A 6,000-nucleotide genomic window follows, 5' to 3' on the forward strand; every position below is an offset into this window, starting at 1 on the left:
CGACTGGAATAGATCAAGGAGCATTCCAATGGACATAGACTATTTCAGCACCACTCCAATACATAAATTCTGCACTTCTAAGTTTGAAAGGGATACCCTTGGTTGTTCTGCCAAGACCCATCATGGGACGGTGTTTGACCAGAACAACCTCAAGCAAAACTAATTCAGACATTAAGTACAGTACTCTTTTTTAACCCACTGAAACTAATGTAACTGTCAGTCAAGTCTGTGATGAGTATTTGACGTGCACAGCAAAGTCAGCCCCTTTCATTCTATCTGTGGATTCAAGAAAGTCAAGGAAAGCTGTGTTAAGCCAGGGTGACTCACGAGTCGAGGAAGCTGGTTTCTAATACTCTATGTAGAATTTGATAGTGACTTCGGACTGCTGCAAAGTATAAACATCCCCAGAAGGCAAAAGTCACGGGAATCAAAGTGGTGTACAGTGAGGGCCCACAGAACTCAGCAGAGTCCTGAAGCTTCCTGAGAACAGGACCAAAGTTTAAACTATAGAAGCTAATTACCGTAGAAATTAAAGTACCAAAGGTGTATCAGAGGTTTTGCAGAGTTTTAGCCGAGGACTGATTCTGCAACATTTAGCACCTGGGAGGGCAGGTGAGGTCCAGAGGTCTAGATGGGACTGCAGTAGGAAAGGATTCACAGCCCTTTGGCCTCGGCCAGCTTGGCTGACTTTAACCACCCCCTCATCTTCCCCCAGAATATCCAGGATTTAAGGATACCACAGCCTTTCAAGGGGGGGGGGAGAGACAGAGAGAGAGAGAGAGAGAGAGAGAGAGAGGGTGGGGTAACTCATATGGGAAAGGACAGAAATAAAAAAAAATTCTCCTGGAAGGACAGAAACATGGTCAAAATCAAAGCCCACAATTCCAAACAGTAGAAGGCGGATGGATTATTTCCAGATCACACTCAGAGGAGATGTTTGTAATCCCATCCAGGGAAAAGGTGTGTTGCAAAGGCTGGAAACAGAGAAAGGAGGATCTGGACCCTTCCGGAGTCTTTCTGAGGGCCTCTCATCCCACCTTGGCTTCAGGCCGGGACACTCTCTCTGGTGTGGGTGATGGCCACAACACTGGCCACACTTGCCACTGGGCAAAATGGTGCATGGCTGTTCCATATTTTGATACATGCCTCCTCACAATGGCAGCAATTTGCACCTTTCCCACATATGAAAGATCCTTACCCAGAAAGGCCACATTCCCATAGTTCTCCAGCATGACTTCCCGGTAGAGGGCTCTTTGGTCCGGATCCAGCAGGGCCCACTCTGCATCGGTGAAATACACGGCCACCTCCTCAAAGGAAAACGGGCCCTGAAAGAAAAAGCAGAAGACCCCTCCTCAGAGATCACGCCAAGCAGAGAACGCACCCTGGAAGGGAATCGGGAGGGTACAGGATGTATGGCTTGGCTTGGGGTAAAGGCAGTGGTGTTCAGAGCCTCTCTCGCCCAGACATCTTGTAGAGACTGCAAGAGCAAAAGCCCCCCCCCGAGAAAGGAGGGGGAACCCAGGCCATCCCATGCTCATATCCCCTACCTGGACAGGAGGGGCAGCAGCCATTTCCACTCCTCTGAAAAGATGACGGCTCAACAGCATCTCTCCACTGCCTGTTCCTGAGACAAAGGAGGAAGGAAGGTTTTTTTTCCATGACTTTCTATTCTATTTGCTTGTTTCTTCCCTGCTTCATTCACCAAATGGCCCGGATTGTAAAACCTTGCCCTGTTTCCACTCAACAGATTTTATCACTTTTTACAAAGTACTGGGAGAGGCAGAAGAGGAGGACCAGGTACCAGGAGCCTCAGGGATTCTAAATGCTGCCAATATATTTCATACTTCTGTCAGGCCTGTGTCGCGTTTGAGGGAGGGTGAAGAGGGAGATGGAAATGACATTGCATGACACGTCACCATCACATTCAGCCCAGACGTGACTTGAGCGCATCTGAAGACTTCAGGGCCATAAGAATGAGTTTTCAGAGTGCCTCTTGGCATGCTCACTTCCCAACTAGGTTTTCAGCCAGACGCAACATCAGCATGGCATCACATCTGCCCCAAGCCCCACCCCAAAGCCCCTCCCGCAAAGCTCCCAGGGGTGCCAGGCAGCAGCCCACCAACCCTATTCCGGCATCCTGTTTCCCAAAGCGGCCCACCAGATGCCCCTAGAAGTACAAGCACAGAAGCCAAATGTTTCCATCCTCATTGGCCCCCAGAATGTGTTTTCCAGAGCTCTGCTGCCTAGAAGGTGGAGGCTCCCTTTATTCACCAAGTTGAATAGTTCTGCTGACATTTGTCTACCTTATGAAAGGAAGGAGAGAGATGACTATTTTAATAGCCAGTTTGGTGTAACGGTTAAGTGTGCGGACTCTAATCTGGGAGAACCGGGTTTGATTCCCCACTCCTCCACTTGCACCTGGCTGGATGACATTGGAAAAGCCATAGTTTTGATAAGAGCTGTTCTTGAAAAAGAACAGTTTCTGTCAAGAGCTCTCTCAGCCCCACCTACCTCACAAAGTGTCTGTTGTGGGGAGGGGAAGGGGAAGGGAAAGGAGTTTGTAAGCCGCTCTGAGACACTTTTGGGTACTGAAGGGTGGGGTAAAAATCCAATCCTCTTCTCTTCTTAATTAATGGGAGGAATTGCCTTCCATGAATTTGTCGAATCCCCCTTTGAGAGGCATCACAAGTAGAGGACACTGAGTTCCGCAAATAACTCTGTGTTGTCTGAAGAACTGTTTAATTTCCCCCCCCCTGACCTGAACTCTCTACCCATCAAATTCACTGGGTGCCCTAATTGTATCCAGGCACAAAGAGTCCTTACCACAGGATAGGACAACTTGGACATGCTCCGTGGTCTGCGCCCTCTGCTCTTGCTCCAAGGAAGTTCCTTCTGCTTCAGTGAATGTCGCTTCTATCTTCAGGGATGTTGCCAACATCTGAAACAGCAGTGAGGGAGAGGTGTAAGGGATGGAATGAAAGAGACCAAGGAATGGATCCTGCCCCACTCCCAGACTCTGCACCCTTCCCTTAACAGACCGGGTGAATTATCTGGAGGGATGTACAGTACTCTAGTAGAAGAGGCTGCTGAAGGAGGCTGTTAAATCTCCCAAATGAATGATTCACACTTGGAGAAATATCTCTCGCGGACACTTTAGGATAGGATAAGGCCAGATATCATTGCTTGAACAGGACATGGAAAACCAAGGTATTTTAGATGTGCCTCCTTGGTCCTTTGGGAAAGTTCCGTGTCTCTGTTTGGCTCTTTAAGGATCCAATGAAGCTCATGGGCAGTTGAAAGGCAGACAACAAGCGCTTAAATGAAGAACCAGTTGCGGTGCAGCGAGAGCACTTAACTCCTGGGGCGCTCTCGAGATTTGGCCGGAGACTTACTCACTTGCTGGGCTAAAGGAGAAGTCGGTGAATGTCTGAGGGTTGTTTTACAGGTTTTTAAGCTTTGCAAGACCTGAGTTTAGATTATAATAAGGGGCGGGACCCGCGATACTCGCGGGGGGGGACCTCCACACATGAGGCAGAGGAGGAAGCAGGAGGAGGAGGTAAGTTCCCCCCCATCCCGCCGGTTCCTCCCCCGTCTCCTCCACTCCCCTGCTCGATCTCCCCCCCTTGCCTTCCCCCCCCGCTCCGAAGCGAGGCCTGAGCAGCTTGCCGCTCGGGCCTCGCTGCTCTCTTTCCTCCCCCCCAAGCGGCGGCGGCGGCAAGGGAGTTCGCAGAGCATTCCCTGCGCATGTGCAGGGGACGCTCTGTCACTTTTGGGGGGATTTAAGTATCCCCCCCCGATATTTTTTCCGGGTTTTTAGATTTTTGTGCACACCTGCGGACTGCCCCAAGTGTGCACAAAAATCTCCCTCCCCCCCAGGTGCCCCCGATGCGCGGATTTAGGTATCCGCACACACGGGGGCAACTTCACTATTAGTATATAGATTTACTTTCCCTTTGGATCAACTTTCATCTCATTGCTTTCTCTCTCTTGGATTACAATTTAAGACTCTGACTTTTGGAGAATTTTTTTACTATATCTCTTTTTGAACTCTGCAAGATTTTATGGGGGATTTTTATATGGTCCTATTTGGAAATCTTAGACTTTTTCTTTCTATTTGGTTGGATTAAAAACCCCTTGGTTTAGGTTTGCCAAGTGTATCTTCACCGGGAGCAGGGGGCTCCCGGCCGGCGTCTTGTGTGCGCGCACACCGCACACACATCACCCAGAAGTGACGGGAGGACGCCAGGCACTCTAGGGGCGGAGCCACGCCCATACAAGGGAAAACCATAGAGTTTTCCCTTGTATGGCCATGGCCCCGTCCCCAGTGTGCCCGGCGTGCCTGCGTCACTTCCAGCTCCCCCCGGGCCCCAATCCCGCAGCGCCGGGGAATGGGCCTCTGGGGCGGGAGTTTCCCCGCCCCCTGGGGGGACTTGGGATCCCTACCTTGGTTTCCTTTTCTTTTTTTCCATTGGAGATAGAATATATCCATTTGGAACTAAATGGGAATTTTTTCAAAAGGATTACAACTAAATAAAGGTGATATTATTTGGATCACAATTTAAAACAACTTTTGGCTTTAAAAAGAAAGGAGGAAGGCTTAAAAACTGTCTGGACCTGATTTTCACTTTCATAACCACATTTTCCCATAATACAAGCGGTAACCTCTGGTAGTGTTGTGTTTGTTTTGCTTGTAAAGTACATACATAGAAAATCTGGTAACGTAATGTAATCTCTCTGCTTGTACTTACTGTTCTGTAAACAAATGATAAGATTTGATATTGTGGGAGAAGCCCATGTTGAGTATTGTGACTAGACTACCAGAGTAGCAATAACATTAATAACTGTTTTGCTAATTTGGGAAAATTGATTGTACTTAGAGGCTGGTATTGACAAACAACCTTTCGCAAGACTGTGTAATATTTCAAAATGGTTGCTGCATATACTAGAGAAAAGGTTCTTGGAGTGCCACCTCCAGGCATAATCAAATCTGTAAATATTATTTATTTATTTATTTGTTACATTTATAACCTGCCCTCCCCGCAATGGGCTCAGGGCGGCTCACAATGCTTCGCCCATTTAAAACCATTTAAAACAATCAACAAATTTCATAACATAAGAACATAAGAGACGCCAATGTTGGATCAGGCCAAAGGCCCATCCAGTCCAACTGTTAGCAAGCTGCCAAAAGGTTTATAGGAGTCTGAGGTATATGGTCACCCCTAGGTTCCCCCCCCTCCAATATGCGCTTGGCCTTTCATGCGCATTTCCCCGTTAGCTCCCAGATCTACATTCCTTTCTGGGTACGCAAGCCCTGCTTAGCTGTAACGCTATCTACTCAAGGCCACAGGTGGAGAGCCGAGGAGCTTCGCTGTATTTTAATTAGGGGAAGCCGTGGGAATGGTTTTATTGTTTATTTCTAAGGAACCGTTGCATCTCACGGTTTAGGCGTGAGCGGCACCGATGAGCCGCGCACGCGGGAACCCTGATTATTGGCTGATGTGATTATAAATTTGCTTTAACCTTCCATGCCCCTTGGATTCATGTTATTCCTAACACTGCTCTTGTACATGTGCTTCATGGCTTCAATAAACGTATAACCTTCTAGTAAGAGTGTACTTCGTTGCAGTCGTGGGGACCTGAAACCAACACTCTGTCAGAGTGGCCAAAAATACAAGGTGCCATCATGAGGTCCACCAGTGGGGCCAGGACATTAGAAGCCCTCCCACTGTTGACTCCGCCCAAGCACCAAGAAGACAGAGCACCACTTGCCCCAGGGCCCCTATCTATACCTTGTGGCTAATAGCCACTGATGGACCTCTGCTCCATATGCTTATCTAATTCCCACTTGAAGCCATCCATGCTTGTAGCCGCCACCACTTCTGTGGCAGTGAATTCCATGTGTTAATTACTCTTTGGGTGAAGAAGTACTTCCTTTTATCCGTTCTAACCCGACCACTCAGCAATTTCATTGAGTGCCCAGGAGTTCTTGTATTGTGAGAA

The 6,000-nt window shown here is 48.3% G+C and overlaps 1 pseudogene; it reads right to left on the bottom strand.

The window, feature by feature from the left end:
* The window catches only part of LOC107108347, a 122,285-nt pseudogene that overhangs the window by 85,620 nt on the left and 30,665 nt on the right, over positions 1–6,000 (bottom strand).

The sequence above is a fragment of the Gekko japonicus genome, unplaced genomic scaffold, assembly GCF_001447785.1.
Source record: "Gekko japonicus isolate JY-2015 unplaced genomic scaffold, Gekko_japonicus_V1.1 scaffold2979, whole genome shotgun sequence".
Lineage (NCBI taxonomy): Eukaryota > Metazoa > Chordata > Lepidosauria > Squamata > Gekkonidae > Gekko > Gekko japonicus.